This window comes from Hyposmocoma kahamanoa, unplaced genomic scaffold (genome assembly GCF_003589595.1).
Source record: "Hyposmocoma kahamanoa isolate Upper Pololo Valley unplaced genomic scaffold, ASM358959v1 92, whole genome shotgun sequence".
NCBI lineage: Eukaryota > Metazoa > Arthropoda > Insecta > Lepidoptera > Cosmopterigidae > Hyposmocoma > Hyposmocoma kahamanoa.
The window spans coordinates 21,046,305-21,069,507 of NW_020654748.1; the positions used below are offsets into that span (position 1 = coordinate 21,046,305).

Here is a 23,203-nt window from a genome sequence, read left to right on the forward strand (position 1 = left end):
GTCAACAAACAAAAATTGCCGACGCCCGCGGATTTTCTTGAAAAATCTTTATTCCCTAGCGTTGCTTTGGGAATATGATCGAGGATGGGTGAAGATAATGCTCAACACGTGAGTATTTTTATATTTATATATTTCGCGGTAAAGTGAAATGTTGAAGCGTGTCAATTTGGACGGGTTTTGGCGCTTCGTGTAGTCCAATGCTGGGACGCCTAACCTCAAGTTTATTTTTGTTTCCTAAGAATCCTGTTATTACCTGTTTTTATTTAGGTATGGTTTTACCTGTTCAGTGAGTTCGAGGAGAACTGAAAGATAAATTATGTGCTTTTAAGATGAGTTAATATGTGAACATAAATAAGTTTTTTATTTATCAGAACTTTACCTACTCCACTAAACTATTACATAAGACGGCGTCATGAGGTAGTGCCCGATTCCAAAATTAGCATGACCGTTGTAAATATAGATGCCTCCCACAGTTTCTCGACGTCTTTATTAGAGACTTTTCGAACAGGAAATAATCCATAATGTGGGTATCATAGGATTCTAATTAGTATACTTTTAATATTTACCAATAACTTAAATGATAATAAGTGATCACCACACCAATTACAAGGTTTCAACATACCTATATAACATATATTATAAATTACAAGCTAGCATAATTAAAATGCACAGAAAAAAGAAATTTATGTGGTCTGTGTTAAAATGATTGTATCAGATAAAATAAAAAGTAAATATAAAGATAATGATCTCGGTCTTATTAACCACTGTAAAGTGATGTCAGTCTTCAAAAAATCAAATATGTCAATAATATTGAATCAATAGATTATGTTGATTATGTACCCTTACAATTAGAATCATTAATGCATACAGTATGAGAACCGATTGATGAAATATTAATTTCAATATACCTGTACAGTTGCTTAGATATGTTTATAAATACTATGAAATGCAAACAGGTTTTAAAAAATACTATTGTATTTGGGTTTGTATGTCACACTCATAAAAAAAGTTTCAAGTTAATTTGCGATGCATTCTTTGTTGTATAAATCCTTTAAAGGGTTTTTGACAGTAGTCTCCTACAAGTTTTAGTTTATGTACTCATCGTGATTTGAATAAAGAAATAATAAAAAAAAAGGAATTCCCTGTACTATGAGCACCAGTACCAGAAACATTATAGTAACAGTAGAGTTTCTTGTGAAAGAGTTAAGTACTGCAACTTTATTTTTCCCGCTAGGCGGTAATATGAGCTTTACTGCATTCCAATCTTAAAGGATAAGGGTGCTGGAGGAATTACAGGTACATAAGACTTGTCAATTTAAGTCTCACGGTGACAGGCGCAGTGGCAGTGCCCCTCAGATCTTTGCGATTTAAAGCTCTGAGTGGTAAGGACTGCAACTGCTAAGGACAGGCATGTTTCTTAACACACATGTTGGCTTACAACTTGTTCATCCTCTCTACTTTTGGTATTATAAAAAAGAAACATTACCCAGATTCGACCTAATTTACAAAAGTTTTTTGCCCAAATTGGTCGTACAGGGAAATGACCCAGGAGCCTCCTCATCTAGCGCCCATTATGCTGACTTGCAAACAAAAGTCTTTATATTTATATCTTTGTAAACACCATTGTTTGTCTTTAATTTATGCAGAGCACATTTTTCTTTGCCCTATCGTGGGAGGAAATCAATAAATATTTAATTTGGCTGTATAATAAGATGTTTACAGCAGAGATCCACAATTCATGAGGTCAATGTCAACAACCCTTAAATTCTAAGTCACAAAGTATAATTTGTGTAAAAACTTGTTGTTCCTGATTTTTATTTAAATATTAACTGTGTATTCTTATTCTAGATGGTAAATCTTAGACATTGACATTGGGGTTGTTGTAGGATAATTTTTTACTTGGAAAAACATTTCATAAAAAAAATTTCCTACTGAATTATTTATGTAATAATAGCATTATGTCCTCAGTACTGGACTACACTTATAAGTAAAGACAAAACTGGAATAAAAAATTAAAAGATTCTTCACATACAGATACTAATTTAAATTAGATAATGTTTATTTCCTTCTTCCCATCCATAATACAAAAAGTTTATAATATTTTAATTTACTTTATAAGATTTAAATTGATTATAACATTATGATTCAATCTACAACATTGAAACACACAAGACTTAATTCAGTATTTTAAAATAATTTAATGATTATCTTTAACCCATTTATACGTCCCACTGTAGTGCACGGGTCTTCTGTTAGGCGAAGTTTTAGCCTGTAGTTCGCCACGCTCTGGCTCAACCTTGTTCCACATGCAGGTTTCATCACTTGTTTTCCTTCACCGAAAAGCTCATGGTAAATTTCAAATTCAATTTCGTACATAGATATTCAGAGGTGCGAGGCCGGATTCGAACTCACGGCCTCTGCTTGAGAGGCGGTAGGTCAAATCATTAGGCTACCACAGCTTGTTTTTAATGATTAAGAACAAAAAAACACTATTATATCTCTTTCACTGGGTTCGCGGAGTAGCAAATTAATTTACTTCCATTTTTATTTTCCTTTATACACGCGCGATTTTACGCGCAAACGCGATGCAAGCGCGCGACTACAACGATTCAAACGCGCGAATGCATCGCTACACTTGAGTTTTATAGGCGATTACATCGATGCAATCGCGCGTTTCACGAACGCGGGTTTGCATCGCTGCTAAGAGTCGCCGTGTGTAACCACTCTTAAAGCATAAATTATTGTCGTATCGGTGGCATACACAATCATGTATGCCATAAAGGGAGATTCCTTTCGTGCACACCAAATCAATTGAATTGACATCTTAAGTTAAACAAAAAGAGCCTACATAAAATATTTGTTATACATACGCAATATATTGCTGTTAACATTATATAAGGCGTTTTTCATTCTTACGTTCAAAATACATATTCTTATATATCAAAGCATAATATGCATAAAAATAGCGAACAAATACTCATTCAATAAGAAGCATGCAGTTCCTATGAAGGTCGCGCTATTTCTGTAATCAAATGTAAACAATATTTTGTTACATAACAAATCGTATTATGGTTCACATTTAATGTCCTTGTATTATTAGTATTATTACTCTATGTGGGTATCTGTAGTTGGAGTTAACTAGTGCGTAAATCTACCTATTTGGATATATAACGTGTTAAGTACTACAACAGGTTAATGTCTATTACTATACGGGTATATACCTATGTATATACCCGTATATTATACGTGTACTTCACATTCAACGCTTATTAATTTCCTTAATATAAGTTAATATAAGCAAGTTAATAATGGGACATGACATTTCGAAAATTTTTTTTCTTCATTGCGTAATTAATACTACAGAGTTTAAGATAACATTATTACCCCTATGAAATTACGTTCTACAATATTACAGATTTCTTTTAAAATTCTACAATATTACAGATTTCATTTAAAATTGAGATTGTATATTGTTTAGGTTCTTTTTAACTTATGACTTTTTGTTTATTTTAGTATTCGGACTGATGTTATTTTATTCGATGGCTTGAATACAGTATGCAAATTATCAACCGTATGTATGTAAATAATCTCAGTACAGAGTACTGCCCTATATAATGAAAATCGGTTCACAAATACCGGAGTTATCGCGTAACATACATACAAAAAACTGTGGGATCACAGTGATTCTTTATGAACTTTTTGTAACATCTTTTGTAACCTGTGTGTCAGAAAGAATGAAAGAAATAAATGAATTTGAATACTTTATTATTATTAGTGTGACCCCCTCAGGGCTCGTGCACCAGTTTAACATTGCGATCAGCAATTGCATATTTTCACTCGTCCTAGAGACACGGTGACCTTGATAATTTTTGTTTTTTTAAATTAAATGTTTGTGATAACATAGTTGCGTGTTTAGGAGACACCGTGTGTCACTAGGATGCGTGACGGGCCAAGATTATACGTATTAAAATATACGTCATATGGTCCTTCTTCTGACTGTCAAGTAGGTAAATTTTTCAGTGCTACGTATTCTCGGAGCACTTCACATCTTTAGCTGGAGCTCGTGTCAGTGTCCATCTATCAATTAGCTATCAATGAGTCTTATATAAAGTAAGATTGAACGACTTACGTTGTTATTACAATGTCAGGTATGACAGATAGTGAGGATATAGCCATGTAAGCTTGAAATGACAATCTCGTCGACAATAATCGTTGTCTGAACCTTATTTTCCATTTGATTTAAGTCGATTGTAAAGATCTATCATGTATGTAACAAGTTTCACAGACAAGTAAGAAGCATGTTCACGACGAGTTTCTGAAAATTAAATACCAAAAACTCATAGCGATCGATCCTATCCGGTTCAAAGGACCAATGCTATTAACATAACTCTTTTTGGTATCTATTCAGTACAACCATGAAGTATTGTCGATAGTTGCTGGTAACAGTGTAAAATGTATGGCAAGTTATAGAGGGATATCCTTTACGATACCGTAGAGTCTGCGGTATCCGCTGACATGCTACGGGTCGTTCGGAATTGACTCCGGTCCTCTTGCGACCACGCATTCGAAAAGTCCTGCGCACACTAATGGACATCGGTGGATTCCGGCACATACCTGTGGATTTCGGCGCACACTGGCGCCCTTAGCCGCGAAATCATTTAGCATGCTCTTCAATACCGCAGAGAGAAATACGCTGCGATACTCCGAGGTTGATCTCAGAGCATTGAAATTTATGTCTTATTTCAATTCTGAAATAGCATAAAATACACATTGATAAAAATGCCCTCTGCCTTCCCGTCCGCCGATTTGCGCGGGCCCTTAGAGGGAGTGTACAACTAAACTCGTTTTGCAACTAAACTCACCGTCATGTCTTGTTTTTAGTACTTGTAGCATTTCAATACTGCTTTAGATGCACTAAATATAGTGCTGATATGTTAACACTAAACAGTTTGTTACTGTAATTATATTTAATTATCTATGTTTGCATTGTATCCCTAATCAATTTATTGTGTTTTCTACACTAATAGGTATTTTGGTTTCAATTATTGTTATTGTAGATTATGAAGCCAGACACATTTGTTATTCTGGTCGTATCATTGTTATTGTACTTGGTAATGATTGAATATATTTTGTGTTGTACTATTAATTACTAATGTATGACTGTTTTGTTTCTTGCATTGTAACCTTTTTTTATATAATATGTATAAAATAAAATAATAATATTATATCATTAGTGGCAGTAGATCTTCTTGTGAAAAAGTTCGCCCAGTGAAGGACTGACACCATACCTATTTCTGCGACTAAGTAGTGTGCGCATTACTGCGTTCCAATTTTGAAGGGTTAAGGGTGCTGGTGAAATTACAGGCACATGGGACTTGTCAACTTATGTCTCAAGGTGAGACGGGCGCAATGGCAGTGACCCTCAGTAATTCTGAGTGGCACTGCCACTGCTATGAACAGGTGTGTCGCCTACCACCAGGCGCACTACGTGTTCGTCCCGTCACTTGATATTATAAAGAAATATAATATCATAAGTACAAAAATAAAATAATATATAAATATAAATTTAATTAAAAGCAAATTTGAGAATATATTTGACATTCTTGTAGATCTATGCAATGTATTATCTCGTATCATCTGTGAATTTATTAGACAAGCTTAAATATAAACATGCAAACGTATTTTTTGATGTAGGATACATATATATCTCTAGTTATTGTCTTGTTGTCATTGTTTGTTTTGTAAATTACGATGTTATCTCGTACATATTCTTTTCTACGAAGCGTAGGGTTGAAAACCAGGAACTCATGCGTGTCGACTCTCTGGAGTTTTAGAGTTCAACTTTGCAGTGACATAGCAGATACTTTTTCACAAGCACGACTGTACTCTCAAGGCGTCGTCAAACCAGCTGCATTCTGACTGCATTGCAATTTAAAATACCAGTAAATTGTATTCAAACAATCTTGGAATCCGTCCGGAAATAACTTTTGTTTGTTTACTAGCCTCGTTTCAGCATACATATGTGAAAAGGTTACATGATTTATGCAAATAACTAGTCACTTACGACTTGCTATGCGCAGAGAACAAAGAAAGAGCTTTAGAGCATAAAATCCAAAACAGCTTCTTTGTGGAAAAAAAAAACAATCCATTTTAATGAATCTGTAGGCGCCCTGACTCGTGAGACGTGTTTAACGAATTTCCTGTACGCGGAAGACAAATATCGAACTTAAGACCATTGCAGAAGGTTTATTCTTGTTGGGAATTGTCTGTCTAATCGTTCAAATAGAGTCAAATATTCTCGGCGATCTTCGATTTCAACGCAGCGTGGGCGCACTTGATTGTATATTGATTTAATAGGATCCATGGTATTGATGTCTTTTGTTTTAGTAAAATTGTTGTCACGGCGCCTTGGTTTGTATTAAATTACATCGGTTTCATCATCGTCATTCTATAATCCCGACTGCTGGGCAAGGACCTCCTCTAAGTAATAGGCTTATGCCATTTCCAAGGGCTGTGAATTTTCTCATTCACTATTTTCTTCTTATAGTATCGGTGGCATACACTGTAATACTTGAAATCGTGGTGAAAGGGTTTGCCAATTGGCGGAAGTTACTGGTCAATTGTTGCCCAGGATGCGCCAGATGTGCAGAATAAGTACGTCGTGCGGGGAGACTCCTTTCGTGCATTCCATTATTCACTATCAGCAAAAGGTATTGATACTAAATATTTATTTATTTCTTAACCATTGGTGACAGGTGCAGGGGCACTGCCACTGTTCCCTGGACATACTCTTTCACAAGGAGCTCTACTACTACTAAAGATTCACATATAAACATTATCATATGTACGTAACTCTGAAATTAAAGTCCTAAGTACATGCACAAATTCGAACATCGACCTTTCAATTGCGAAGCAGCCGTCATCTCACTGGCTACCACTGCTCTTCATCTGTTGTTCTTGTTCGTATTTATCCGCCAGCGTAATGGTGTTGGAGTAGTTATATTTGATTGTTTTGTTCTTGAGTTAATCATTGGACCGTTTTATGATAAACTCTTCATCATTAACCGGAACATAAACAACACAACGAATACCTCTTAGATTTAAGAGTTTGGATTTTCTCTAGTTTTCCTCCGCCAAGCTAGTTTGTTATGAAACGTAAGTTCTTTTTCTTCTTTCCATTTCTTCTTCCAAATCAGCCCCAAAATGAAATATTTGATCTTATTCAGTTTAGTATAATTTTCAAAACTGAATCTAAATGATTAGACAGAGTGCTCTATTTTCAATTAATAAATATGGAATATGGTTTTTTTAGACTTTCACGTCATTTATCTTACAATTTATTTTGATTGTGTAGCAAATGTGCAATAAAGTGTGCATAATATGAGACAAGTATAGTTTAGTGATGGCGAGGACGCAGACCGCTGCGACTCACGCATCCCGGTCACGGCCGGTTGTCGCTCTGGCGTAAGCTTGGTGTTCACTGTTAGAGGAAAACTCTCGGAAAACGCTCTGAGAAATGTTAGAAGTTGATATCGACGGAACATGCAATACATGTTCTAGAAGAAGTGCAACTGACCGTAAATCTCACCCTCAATAATAAAGACACATAATTCGGAAAGTTATCTTCGAGAAACGCATTAAATATAATTTAAAATACTAACTTACGTAGAAGTAGATAGAACGATACATTATAATATTTGTAATTAAGGTTATTGAATGTTAGGATGTTTCACCACCATGATATTCAATTATTTCTTGTGAAATTACTAAATTACTCCTCTAGTTTGTAATTATTAATACAAAGTGTAAAGTACTTGGCGTCTGGCACGATTTGCTAGAAGACGTCGGTTCGAATCCGGCCGGACCGAAGGATTTTTTTCTAAGTGTTCGATGTTTGCTATTAATAATTACAAGAAACCAGTGGAGCAATTTCACAAAAAATAATTGAATATCACGGTAGTAAAACATCGTGACGTTCAATAAAAACTTGAAAATTACAATGATTAAAGCGACATCTCTAGTCAACGATGGTAGCTGTGAAGGTAACTCTCTGAGTGAAGCAATAAATTTGTCACAGATGGATTGGGTTTACAACGTCAAAGAATTTTGAAGTTTTACAGTATGCTTAATAAATTTATAAAGAATACTCTTAAGAATTAATATTTTAATAACGTAAGTTTCAATTTTTGAATGCCAACGATCATGCTTTTTTATTTAAAAAAAAACATAAGTGCGCATTTGACCTCGATCTCACATGATGGACCTACTTGGGAAACGAACGTTTCTAAAATTAGTTCTGCCCTTATCGTTGCTCTGGTACTCATAGTATAGGGAATTTTCTAGTTTGAGACCAGCTATTTAGCGTATTTGTAAAAAAGAAAATCCTGGATAACTTCCACTTAGATAATCTATTGGATTAGAAGATTACTTATGAAGATAATTCGGTTAACCATTATATAATTAGGCCTCGAAAACAATGCCGCTACAAACTACATACGTCTAAAAGGTTGGCCAGAGGCAGAAGAACTTTGTCTTCATTGGTACAAAAAACAACTAATCTTTATTATAGATAAATACAGCTATAGAAAAACAATGGAACGTCATTAGAAAGAAGTTGAAACGACGCTGTCATACACAAAGCGGTCATGGTCGGTTGTTGTCTCGCCTCTCGAGGCCAGTGTACACCGCACTGAAAACGCTGGAAAACCGCCTAGAAGCAAACATCGCCCACGTGCTCTGCTCTTAACTCGTATAGCAACAAACGTTTAGATTAATGGCTTCTAGTTTTCGGTAGACTTCTGCTAGTAACGACAGGCTCTTTAAATGGAACGATAAAGTTTGAATCACAATGTCTTGCCTATTGGCGTCGCCAGTATGGGCGTGGTCCAATCAGGGCACCAATTAATTTCTTTTTTTCGTTTCATCCGAGTTTATCCCAGTCAGGTCAACTTGTACTTAGATAGGTTCTTCCACAGGTTATATAAAAGAGAGGGTGCGAATAGCCCAATTTATTTTCGGTTTCCCCTTTCCGTAATCGAGGACTAGACGTACGCGGGGTTCCACCCTTATGTTGTGGATATTCCAAGGCACGAAGTGTTACGCTTCCACGTTTATATGGCGAACGGCTGTGAGGTGGGATTTCCTTTCTGCAGAATTATTCTCTGAACGCTGTAACATGGGTCATTTAGAGAGTGAATAGACGTTATTTATGTGTGCATGCTTCATCGTCGACCTCGTCGTCACTTTCCATCAGCCGCTCTTAAATATTTTCATTTCATAGGTAAGCAAAGTACATTTCTTCAAAAAAAAACAGATTATAATGTGAGGAATGAGCAAGAAACTCTAATGGTTGCTTGTTGTAATCACTTATTTGCCCACATTCACCATTTACAATACTGATATCAAAATATCACCAGCTGAAATAGCTAAACAGTTCATAGTCCGTAAAATATCCGTATGGTTTTTGTTTCACGATAGTTTTACACCTCGTAAAAAGCGTATTTTGAATATCAACAGGAAGCTTATTATAGAAGCGTATACAGTGCCCTTTAAATGAATTTACGATTGTATAGACGACTGCCAAGGACATTTAGGTTATATTTGTTCCTCGTATTACACGTATCAATATTTTTCATGAAAAGATTACCATTAGTTAGTATTCTTTTTAGCATCACGTCTAAGAAAGAATATGACTAATTGCCGGAACACATTTCTTTGGATTTGTTGCTATAACTTATGACTAATAGTAATATACATATGTTAAGTGGCAAAGTTAAAAATGGAATATTCCATCACCAAGCTTACAGCTACATTAGACTTAGCCTGTTATAATCACTTCTTTCGTTATCTAATCAAACATTCATAACTAAATATAGAAATCAGCTGAACCTATATAATATCCATACGTATTCATGCTAAGTACTTAGAGTTCTGATAATGTTACAGTAATAAATAAATTTATTGTATTTAACCGTGTTCTTTTTGATAACTATATAATTTATATATTTATCGTTTGATGACTTTTCATTTGATGTTACCAATCTCTGGGGTTGTAATTTTGAATTAATGTAAATTTTTCATCCGTAAATTTTTGTGATTGTGTGTTTGTATTTCATCATATTTATTATCACCTCTTGAGCTGCGATTGTATTGCTTCATTTATCAATATTGTTATTAGTGCTGATGGGGCCTAAGACAATTCCCATTGGCTTCCCCAGGAAATTGATTCCTTAACTTAGGAGGTGGTGTTGAAAAAAACAAATGTCTTGTATTGCAGCATTATCCTGTACGTCGGCTCATCTTCTTAAATATCCACCCTTCACTACTGGTGGTTACGAATGATTAGAATAAAGATGTCAAACGTTAAATTGTTTTGGAATTTATTATACCGGTGGCAGTTTAAATGGCGTCGGAAAACCAATACTAACCGACAACAGAAATAAAATTTGGCAAACATTGCTGACTTCCTTGAATTTTACACTTTTCTTGTTGACGTCTTACTACTAACTTCCGTGAAAATAGAACAAAAATACATTCTTGCTAGTATTAACTTGATCCCAAGACAAGACGTCTCCAATAAAATCACTAAAACTCACATGTCAGTAGTCATTTACCACATTTACGAACAGTTTACCATTAAGAACGAGTCTATCATTAATCGCAATTGCTGAAAGTATTGGAGCTACTCTTTCATCAATGAAATATACCATTATCTATAAAACTGTTACATTGGAGTTTGTGAAGTCCGAGACAATAATAGATTTGTAAAGTGTTCTGGCTCGTGCGGCAGTGTAACATTGTACGTCAATTTGTGCAGTTTGACTCTATGGCGTTAGGAGGCATCGTCGCGTGTTGCGGTGCAGTGCCCTCCTTTCACCTTCGGCAGTTGAGCATCTAGTTGTCTATTCATTGAGTTCTGAGCCCTTACTCGACCCGCGCGCCCCTCAGTTTGTTATCATGATTTCTATTTCATACTTTTTTTTATACGTGTGCGTTAGCAGTAACCAAATATTGTTTCACATTTTGTTTTGATTCCATCGTTTATCAATTGTTCCAGTAGTATCATAAAATAGTATTGTTTAAGCGTCTTGACTCGACGTAACTATAGCATCCCACGTTACGTGTTTCGCTAGAAGACTATTAGCTCTCGTTACTACAATTTTATTACTAACTCATTGGTTCTTTATATCTATCTGGAAACAGTTATTCTTTTTATGATTTATTGCTTTATGTTATGGTACCCAAGACATTAATCAGATCTGAGAAAAGTTGTTTATGTTACATTTAAGGCGATTGCAGTAACGTTAATACGCATTAACATTTCATTGTTGCTTCGCCGGTTTCAACCTTTTCGTCTCACGAACTGGGTTACCCAACAGATTGAAGTGAATAGGTCATTTGGTACCGCGCCCGAATAAATAAACACTATCTCAAAAGTTGGGGCTATAAACTTCTTTGAGTTAATAAGTCTGTCTATTTGACAGTTTCAACTATGTGGGGAATTTGGGGCTCAAGTGGTGTTTATATTGAATTACTTTAAGTTTAGACGTAGACGTTCAGTGTTGCTTAGACACGTTCAGTTCAGTATTAACTCAGAAGCATCGAAAGAAATATATCTCTTGAAATGTATCCAAATGGTTCTTCGTTTCTACGCGAGCATTCTTGTTTCAACATTCCGCGTATTTGATTTGGAACAATAAATATTTTTCCAACTGCGCAATTGCAAAATACCCATCGAAATTATTGCCAACAAAGTTTGACATCTTGGAATTTTTGGTTTCATTGTTTGATTTACTGGTAAACATTAACTTATCGCCTTGATCGTTGGACTCGTGTGTTCGGTATGGCGCTACTATGGTGCAAAATCAATATTATGTTCCTGTGATCTGTCTGACAGCAATGTTCTTAGTAAAAGCAACAAGTTAAGTATATGCTTGGTTGTACAAAATGATCTCATTGCATATTGTTCATTAGTTAACGAGAAATTTCTTAATTCTAACTGTACCCATTAGATCTGCTGTTACTGCCAATGAGGATTTCGCGTCATATTCATATATATTTGTATTATCATTCATAACACTGACACCTGTTCATGCTTGAATTAGCTATTGTGTACATATGGTAAATAAAACTTATAAGTGATAATTTCGTACGTGACTACATAATAATCTGCATCGCTATCTTCGTATGATCTTGATGGATTGTCTGGAACACACGACTTCATCCTAGACTAAACATTTCAAGAAACCGCAACTCAAGAAGGCAACATATTTATGGATCATAATAATTTTCGCTGTCTTGTCGAACACGAATCCAATTTGCTGGCTTCTTACGTGAATCCTGGTGACAATAGGATTTGGTAGAATTTTACGCAAAAAGTTACGTTATTGTGTTATTGTATAATACTTGGTTTTGTTTTCGGTCTTGTACGTTTACCTACACTTTCCTTAACTGATGTTTTTTGTATGCCTTACGAAGAGGTTGAAAATGATGGCTCTAGGTAATTTTGTGAGCCGTCATAAACAATTATGTATTTGTTTATGGCAAAACAACGCAGGGTGTGATTATAACGGAATTTATTCAAAAAACCAAGAAAATTTATGAATGTAATTGTTTCAATTTATTCAACTGTTGAACACGTGTGCGCATATTAGTCGTCTTTGTCTTTTCTTATTTGTTAAATGGCAAGAGGGAAGAAGATGAAACATATTATAAGCACCTGTGTTTTAAACAAATGAACAAAACCAGTATGGATTGGTTTAGTAAGGTCATATGACTAAAAGCAAACGTTGACACACTTATCGAAGTCCATCATAAATACCCTACAAGGGTACACACAAAACTTGCTTACAGAATTACAAGACAATACTTGTTTCTCGTACAGATGACGTTTGTTTTATAACAATTTTTCTTCAACGAACGAAATATTTTGGACAATGTGTAACAAAAATGTCAGTGATGCTTAAAATATTTCTTCAACTTTTGGGTCAACGTGAATGTTGCTTACCAAGAGTTAACGAAATTATTAAAAAAAAAGATTTTAAATTTAAACTTATTAATTACAGATTACTAGGAAACGCGAAGTTGGTATACGTTCGAATATGGTAATACGGAGATAGTCTTGGTTCAAATATCACGACAGTAGGGTCAGACATATTTATTTTATTTTCTAGTAATTACATAGGTATCTTATTCAGAGATATTAATTGACGCCACAGGCTAAAGGTGTTGATTGTGTGACACTCTGACGACTTCATCTTTCATTGCACTAGATTTCATAATACTGTGAAGCAGGAACAATACTTCAACGTTGTTCCTGCTTCACAGTCAAAAGTTTATCAGGAACCACGTTGTTTTTGCAGTTTGAATGTACTAAGCACATATTACTTTATGATTACCGATTCCTTTTCACCATTAGCCGCATATACTAATAATGCTTCACGTTTACCTAATGATGGTAATCAGGTTTGTTTATGAAGGTTTCTAGGTTTTCAGATTGCCATTTTAACGTTAAAGTAATTATTTTTGCAATTTTGGCCAAAAAGTTCATTTCAGAGATATGTTAATTTTTCGTAATACACGCTTAGTAAAATCAGATTTATTTCTTTATCTTCTATTTTCACTGTTAAATTGAGTGAGTTGTACAAGCAAAAAGGTGACCCCTTTTATGCAACATCTGATGCAATATCTTCACATTTTGCGCTAGGACAATTATCGCCTTTTTCTCGTACACCGCAATCAACCTCACTGTCTCATCGTGGTGCCTATTGTAGGGCTTCGGAATATTGGATTCGATATTATTTTTGAAATTGAATTCATTTGGCTTCTGAGCGTTGATCTAGTTTGCAGGATTCCCTTGATTTCATGTTACATGAAAGTTGTTTCGAACAAACTGTTTTATCCATAAACATGCCTTTGGTTTTTGGCTGTTGCTTTTACTTATCTACTGCTATTACGCCTTGCTGTTCTGTTAAGATATTTATCACCTTTGCACCTGGTATTCGTCTAACGGCGTTATGGATCTCTGGTTTTAACACTCAATCAGACCATTTTGCCCTTCGAAACAAAAATAGCGATAGTAAATTAATTTATTACCAGTAGTAATATTATTAGTGTGAATCAACCTTCAAGTTAAATTTATCTAAAAGCAATAATAAATGTTATCAGTGCTTTTTTTAGTGCATGTCATTTGGTGTTTACGAGTTGCCTGAAATTGATAGCCAATGCGGCATTGACCTACTCTTGTTAAAATTTTAATATTGTTTGCTTATGTGCCGAATTGTCAGCAATGTTACATCAGCCTGTATTAGCTACGTAGTTTTTTCAGTGATAGTCCTTAAGCGATTCGTATTCCAGAAACATTGACCTGAAACCCAAATTAGGCGTGTGCAATTTAAACGAGAACACAATCATTCAATGTCCTTTTCAGTTTCGTACCTTCAGTTCAAGGAGCACATATCCATAAAAACAGAAAGAATTCAAATGGGCTCACTCACGGTTCCCAGCTGTGAACAAAGTTTCTTGATCTCAATTGAATATCTTTAGCCTTATAAAAATGTATCACCATATTATGAGACGCGTAGGAAATATATGAGATGCCCTGGCATAATCGACTTGGGGTGACGTTTTCAATTTAGAACTCATTTTTACTCGTCAACAAACATTCTTCATAAATAAAAAATAAAATAAAATGACACTTATATCTCCACAAAAACAGAAACAAGAATTAAAGACTAATAGAAAATACAATTACAAAAGGTTAAAGACTCAGCATTGCTGATTTTCAGTCTTCACCTATAGCTGTACATTATTTCACCATCATCATCACCTATACATTTTTAGCGATTATCGTGATACAGTTTAACTGGAGACTTTGTTTTAGTTGTTTATTCCTTTAGATTGCAATCAGCTGGGTGATTTTTAGGTTACTTTTTTCTACCTCTAACAACGGCAATTTACACTATTTAAATATTCTGGAATATAATCATGAAGTATTATTGTAATATTCGAGTGTAGTATCCAGAAATATTACTTAATATTTCACGATAATATACTTCAATACTTAAGTAATAAAAATTTCCACCGAAATTAGGTAGCGAAAACAATCAGAAAATTCTCCAAAGCTTTTTTAACTTTGTATCTATGACAGTAATGTTGCATTAAGTAAACAAACAAGAGAAATATCAGTCTAGGTTTTTAAAATTTAAGCGCTTTTGCAAGACCCCAGCAGCAATTAAACTAAACGTGAGCTCAAATTTTTAATAGATTTAAAGATTCACTAAATCCATGGATCCTTGACCCACTACGGCGGTACGACAGCGTCCATCTAATGGCTGCTATTGGCATCTTTACGACCCCTCATTGAAAGCATAAAGCCAGATAATAATGCGCGCTACAGTTTCAAACTTCTGTCTTAATTCTCTTAGGAATATTTTGTACATTTTCTGAATTTCGTTTTCTCAAGTTTCTTGTTATTATTTCACGTTAACATCATACCTTATCTCATGTTTATCTCCGCAAATGCGGCTCAAACTTGTTTTTAATTTAATCAGTTGATGTTATTTAAAATTATCACCTAGTCGTAAATTTTCCTCTCTTAAACCAAAATATATTAGTTTATTTGGCGTATTTTTATTCATGTTACTTCAACCTCTGCTAGTGCGCAGTGGTTGGCGAATAAACTGGTTTATCGTTGACTAACGCACTACGACCAAAATAACCGAATTAACGTAAGCGAATTCAACGGGCACAATTAATTCGATAGCGTCGACGAATAAAATGGTTTCCGGTACACATCGCCACTTTTTATGTTTCCACTCTCTATATATATTAATCCACATCCATATTTTATAGCCGACAATCTCTGTTGAAGAAAATTAGCAGATAATCGCGGCTGAGTGTTTTTAGTTCTCCCAGATTGTTACCATTTATGATATTTTTAAATAAATATTGTAAATGAACTATGTGAACCATTCACAAAGAGCAACTCCTAGATTTTCTTACTCATTTATCTTCTGTGAATCGGCCTTACGAATGAATAGTGTTTCATCAATTGGTCGATTTTTAAGTGTCATTTGCTTACCTATGACATAAACATATTTTTTTTGTTTTTTAAATTTATTTAGGAAAAACATACAGTCTTATACAAATGTTACATATAAAAACATTAAAATTACTAGCAGACCAGATTGTTCCATTTAATAATTACGAGTATAAGAAAATTTGTACAACGGACAACAGTATAGATGACATCCAACAAAAAAAAAAGAAATTAAACAATATAAGGTTATGCATTAGATGCTCTATGAAATATAATATCTCCCTTTCGCTTATACTTGACCAGCGATAAAGAGAACATATCGACGTCTTGCAAGTTGTCGTTATAATACCTACACGAGCGTCTAATAAATGAGTTTCTGGCGTAATTTGTAGAACATGGGTAACAATAAAAAGATTTTTTGGAACGTACAATATAATGAACATATTCTGAATTTGGCATGCCTAGGTTTTTTATATAATACTAAGTGATGGGACGAACAAGCCGTGTGATTGGTGGTAAGCGATACGCCTGTCCCTAACAGTTGCAGTGCCACTTAGAGTTTTAAATCACAAAGATCTGAGGGTCACTGCCACTGTGCCTGACATCCTAAGACATAAGTTGATAAGTCCCATGTACCTGTAAATTTAATGCCTAATTAATTAGTAATTTTAATAGTTATCATAATACTTCCCATTTATTCACGTTTTCTGAGTATTTTTATTCGATTTAACCCTGCAGAGCTTTCTGTCGTAAATTATAAGCTAAGGTCGCCTGCGAGAAAAAAAACATTTTCAATTTCCACATAGCCCTCTGTGAGCGTGGACAAATTTTCGCTGAATGTACGCGAAAATATTACAACTAGGAAGAAAATTTACTACTAATGGCCCACTATAATGGTTGGATTGGAGATGTTCAAGGTTGAATCAATATCACGAACTAAACGCGTTAGTGAATTCACAATATCTCTATTTTCGAGGTTACACGACTGACGACTGTGATAAAATGAATTAATATTCGCAGTCGACGAGAAAAATGTACTCGTAAAGCAGGATATGTTGTGTAACATCTAGGTTCGGTTATATTGCGACTAATGGAGCATCTTCGCAGATTTATTGCGTGAAACTCGACGGTATATATTTTGCTAACATGAGAACTCACTGGTTGACAGCAAGAATAAATCGCTATCCTAAAAATCGTAACTTTAAAGCAAGCCTCTCACTTACTGCTGATGCAAGTTTGTGTAGAATGTTATAATTGTTTTTTTATGTCGACCCAGTTATGTGCAAAAAATAATAACGTGTATTTTCCAAATTACAGAAAATATTTATTTATAACTCACTCTCATGCTTTCACAATTTCTTTTTATTTTTGAAATGGACCAAGGTCCAAAAACAGGTCGGCAACAGTCCCGAAATTGGGACTTCCTGGAGCGTACTTGTCATGTGACTGAATAAAATGATTCGCCTAAAAGAGGGACGCTATATTCGCAAATGGACTCCTTATAGACGACATCCTGTCTTGATTTTGTTGATACATTAACAGTGACAATTTAGTAACCCACTTTAAATTTTATTATATTATTGCTGTATAGTTCACTACGTTTGGTTATCTTCCGTACTATGTAAGAGCTTTTATTGAGTACCAGTCAAAGAGTTTCAATGTTTGCGCATATCTGTTTTTGCTCTTATCAAGTTTGCCGTTGTTTTAATCGGTAGCCTTTTCCTATAACAGTGTTTCTGTCACAGACGTTAGGGCTTCAATATCATTCCTTACAACAACGATGGACGCATGGCATCTTTGTTTGGTCTGTGGACGCAACCAATAGTTTTATCAATTTTTTTTAATTTACATCCTCATCATAGAACTTGGTTGTGAAATTCTAATCTAAAAAAATATATTTTCCGGCAAAATTACAAATTACGTCCATCTGTCTTAAGGGAACGACATAGGGAGGCACCACACTTTATTAATGTCGAATCGGCTTGAGCCGGTCAAAAAGTTTTACGTTCATGCAATAAGAGCAAAAAAGACGTTGATCATTTCGCTTCTGCACAGAACGTCTTCTTCGCTGTTGTTTAATGGACAAAGCTTTTTCTGGCTGGTTTAACGCGATTCCGGTACGATCAGGCTGGTGACTCCCATATTCTTCAACATTATGTCCCTGAATAGTAATAATAATAATAATAATAACGCACACACTCAACATAGCCCCGAACTAGGGAAACCCTGAGTCGCGGGTGCCATGGACACACACATAGACAACCACAAATTACACCCAAACTCACGAGAGAAATAAATGTAGGTCATACAAATATTTCTCCCGGCCCGGGAATCGAACCTGGGGCCTCTGCGTGGTAACCGTTCGGCCACGGAGGCAGTTAAATACGTCCAGGGGGGAAATACTGCCACCTTACTTGTTTCTGCCGCCAAGCAGTAATGTGAGTAATGCTGGTAAAATTACAAGCACATGGAACTTGTCAACTTATATCTCTGGGTGATGGGCGCAGTGGCAGTGCCCCTCAGATCTTTACGATTTAAAGGTCTGAGCCGCACTGCAGATGTTATGGACAGGCATGTCGCTTACCACCAGGCCCACGATTTGTGCGTCCCGTGTCACATGGTATTATAAAAAAAAATTGAAATAGCAAGGGGTGGAACAAAAAACATTTATCTTATAATAGAACTGGCGTGCAATTCTTCGTCTTATCACTCCACACTCGTAGAAATCCATTTAGTTTCAATAGAACAGAGCAGAAGTATCTCTTGAATTGCACTCAGATGGATGATTTTGGATATACTGGACTTCAAAATATTTACATGCAAATAAACATATCAACGTCAAAACTACTTTGTTTATTTACTTGTTTTGTGTAGCAGTAGTAGAGCTCCCTGTGAAAGATAGTCCGGAGAAATATTAGCACCATACTCATTTCTGCCGCCAGGCAGTGATCTGAGCATTACTACGTTCCGGTTTTGAAGGGCAAGGGTGAAATTACAGGCACAGCGCAGTCTTGGCAGTGTAAGGCAGATCTTTGCGATTTAAAATTCTGAGTGGCACTGCAACTGTTATGGGTAGGCGTGTCGCTTACCGCCAAGCGCACAACTTATTCATTCCTTTACTTGATATCATAAAAAATGTTACAACGACTCGTGTTGGTTGTTAAAAGACATTAAAATCGATTCTGATTACGCGGAAGACGAATTTGAAATAATAAAAACCGTATACTCCGTACGTAGTTGTAAAGTATGTTATGTATTTCAGGCTTAAAGAACGAAAACGCTTATTAAGCTAAAAAAACATCCATAAATCGTATTGTGGTTTCTGTAAAAAAACTCCATTACCTACTCGTTATGCACTTAGGGAACACGTTGTGGCTATCTCAAAAAGCATAAGCTAACTTTGAGAACTCGTTATGCTTTTCCTTAATAACCATAACGCGTAGCGGTCAAGTGTCAGGAGAGTCGACGCGAATTTCATATTATGGTCTGTTTGAGTTAGTCACAACGTTTTCTGGCTATTTTTGTGAGTGCCATAACACGCATAACCTGTTATAGATCTTTTAAAGAGACCATAACGCGCAATGAAAAATGTCGTTCTTTGAGCCTAATTATGTATTTTCTTACTGCGTGTCAATGCGGAAGGGACCAATACAAGGACATCTTCCATTTCCTGACTTTTACGGCAAGAGAAATGAGTTCCGATGTCGTCAAGAATTCACTTTTTAATGTAACTCTTCCTTATGTTTAAAGCAATTTGTGGTCCGAAAATGCAATTAATAAAGCTTCTTCCGTTGCCTGCCAGTTTATTTATAGAAGCGTATAAGGGAAATAATCCAATATTGATTTTAACTTATTAGTTTCTGTAACTGAAAGAACTCCCTATGTGAAACGTCGTTGATCGAGAAGTGAACGAAGATAATCGAGAGGCGAGAGGGCGTTTCAAAGATTCCGCTGAGGAACTGACCTGGCGCTATATCAGTTGGTGTCGGGTGTAGGTAGTCGGGGTTGTTCGCGTTTTCTCTGTAAACAGATTGTCGACCTACTTTCCAGCATTGTTGTGCGCACGCGGCGCTTAGCCAAATCTATTTTAATTTTTATCTACGTGGCTGAACTCGCGCAGTCTGCTTGATCTCAATTTTTGCAATGTTTACACGTGCCCCGAATCGCAGACCCCGAAGCTTGTAAAGCAGCAACATTCACAAAACAACAGCTGAAGTCGAAAACAAAAACATTTTTATTCATACCTATTGCCTACTAGGACTGGCTAAAATAGCCCCGCGCGGTCCACGTACTTTCCGTAGTAATAAAAACTAAAATTACTTCAATAAACTCGCCTCATTACTAAATAAATTATGGACTGACGATAGATTAGGTTTTGATTGGACAGATACAAATTTACAATATTGCGTAATCAAATCGCAGGTAATCTGATCAAAGGAAAAGGAAGTAACGAGTAACACTGCTTTCGTTATACGTAACTAATAATATTCTCGCCTTAGATACAGCCGATGCGTAGATCGTGCACTAAACATTATTTGCCTATAGCTCTGCTCGGTTTAGGCGGTTTCCGGCAGGTTGGATCGTTGCCCAATTCCTTTAAAATTTGCGTCAAATCCATTTTCGCTCCAGCTACTTTTGGCTGTAGCAATAAAAATATAGCACATGTTGCCATATGAATTGTAGATTATTAATTCGGACGCTTAACAACCGTTTCTGTCACTTGCTTTTTTATTTTTACTCTGTTTATTATTTGGGTTGAGAGGTCTTACTAATCGGGTCACGCAATAATCCACCACGCCGGCCCAATGCTAGCGGGAACTTCACAAGTCGTTGAAAGGTTTTCTGAATTATCTTCCACGTATAGTAAGAATTGAATGGTGTAGATCTCCTTGAAGAAATCGAATACAAAGCCTCCTTAACGGACACCAGTATTCTCGCAACAAGGCTATCATCGTTTATTTGAAACTATATTAGAGCTATAATATAACTTTTAATGGTTTTTATGCACAGTCTTTGTAGTATTCCGAGTAGAACCTACGATGTTACTCAACTTTTAAGAGCAAACATTTCTCCAATCCTTGTTGTATGGCTATTTATTGTTGTATATGAAAATCACGTTGACCGAACGAGATAGACACGAGGCACAGCTCAAGGTATGAAGTGCTATACCGAAAATAAGTTGCCTTGAAAAAATTTGCATTTTGCTGTTTACTATAGTAAGTCAAGAGAGGAACAAAATTAGCAAACTTTCTCTTTCATTTCAGGTAATACAGGCTTGCATCGTTCCGTGTGCTCCGTCCGGTAATTTCCGCGGGCCGTAATTTGAATTCTGAGATTGCATCTTTCGCCCATCAGTCTGCAAAATCCCAAGGTACATCCTTATAGCATGTATTATATTAGCCACATAAAAATTTATTTGATGGAAATATTATAGATATCTATAATATATAGTAATGTGCGTCCATGACTCGTTTCTGGAAATCATGTTGAAAGCATGTGGTTTCTGTATTGCGCTGAAAATCTTCTGAACTAATCAATCGACACGCTCACTAATGTAGTAAGAGTTTAGACAGTAATTTATCTTTGTTCTCCTAAATGTTTGTGCTAGTATTCAGATGTATATTCCTATTAGCGGGTTGTCTCCCGCTGCGGTATTCAGTGCCAAAGTTTCATAGAGTGTGCTATTTTCGTGCAAGAATACTGCTGACGCACGCGATCGGTCAAAGCTCCTGGGTACGACGATCACATGGCAGGTGTATATTATGTTGCTTATTTCTGGATTTTTATAGTTCATGCCATTAGAGAAATTTATCTTTATAACGTTGCAAAATGTTAGCAGGAAGCGGTAGGATCTGTAGAGTTCAACAGCTTTGTTTTTAGTAATTGAACTCAGTGTTAGAACTCATGTTCAGTATCGTTTTTTTAATGCAAAATAGACGCATGCATGTTATTTGAAAAGCCCCAAATTCTAAGTTTACAAGCAGTAACAATGCACTGCATTCAAAGACACTCTTTTGGTCACGATCTCATTTGATTGATTTTAAGCGTCGTTGTGACCGGCGACGATGGCATACGTTTGTCTAACAATGCCTATACACTCTAGCCTTAAAATAGCATAAAAAATCAGAGTTTTTGGCACCAGAGGCTGACATCTGCGATCACACACTTCACTCAACGCGCCTTAAGTGAATGAAACTAATGGTATTGTAAAAAGTTGACGTTACCATCGCAAGACTGCCTATTAGTAATGTTCTAACGAGCAGCCCGAAGCCTTGCAATTTGTGCGGTAAATTATAAGCCGTTGGGAAAACGGGTGGTCAAGAATGAAACCGTTAAAGATGCCCTTTTCATTATGCACCCCAAAGGCATTCCTGAGCAACTATTATCTCTGACGTTGCAAACTAGAAATTAAATTTAAAAAGTTAAAACCAGACTGCGACCAAAAAGGCCTGCGCTTAAAAAGTGTAATACTAGAACGAAACCTTATGTAGTTTTGTTTAACTCATAATAAAATCTAAAGGTTCAATTTGTTGTTCACTTGAGGTTGTTTCCGGTTACGATTCAACATCGCTGAAAGATTGGAACCTCATCATCTACCCCTTATTCGTCTCATTACTCGGGTGGCCTCGAAACATAATAAAAGCATAGCACGCCACGTTTGCCCAGTGCTTTATGTCGAGATAGAAATATTATAACTTATGGGAGTCAAAATTAAATACCAGATTTTGCTCCGGTTTTAAACATTTTAAACAAACTACGACATCATACACGGATGAATGTAAGTCTGAAATAAATGGATTATTATTATTGTTATTATATTATGTTTGTCGTAATCGCTTTAGTTTTTAACTTTTATTTACAGTTACTTATTTAATTAGTAATAACTGGAATTTGATTTAAGAATGTTTTTTTAACACCCGCTCCTAACCACACCAAATAAATTATCGGTATTCTCACCCTTGAGTCAGTCGTATACAACAACAATAACGGCGTTCCTAAATTGTAATTTATTTTAAAAAATTTTGCCTTTTAAAATTTTTTTTAAGGAGATTCATGTTCATCAGCAGGATGTATAGAGGTTGATGATGTAGAATGTAATTTTTGTCTATACTATAAATAGGAGACGAGTATTTTTGAACAAAGTAGAGAAATTAAAACTTAGAA

At 35.6% G+C, this 23,203-nt stretch overlaps 1 long non-coding RNA gene across 1 annotated transcript; it reads left to right on the forward strand.

Annotated features, from left to right (window-relative positions):
* The first annotated feature begins 14 nt into the window (after positions 1-14).
* On the forward strand, positions 15-22,844 carry LOC113236412. The gene is made up of 3 exons (XR_003310961.1): positions 15-108; positions 21,304-21,410; positions 22,583-22,844. It is a non-coding gene; the product is annotated as an uncharacterized LOC113236412 (long non-coding RNA).
* Positions 22,845-23,203: the final 359 nt, after the last annotated feature.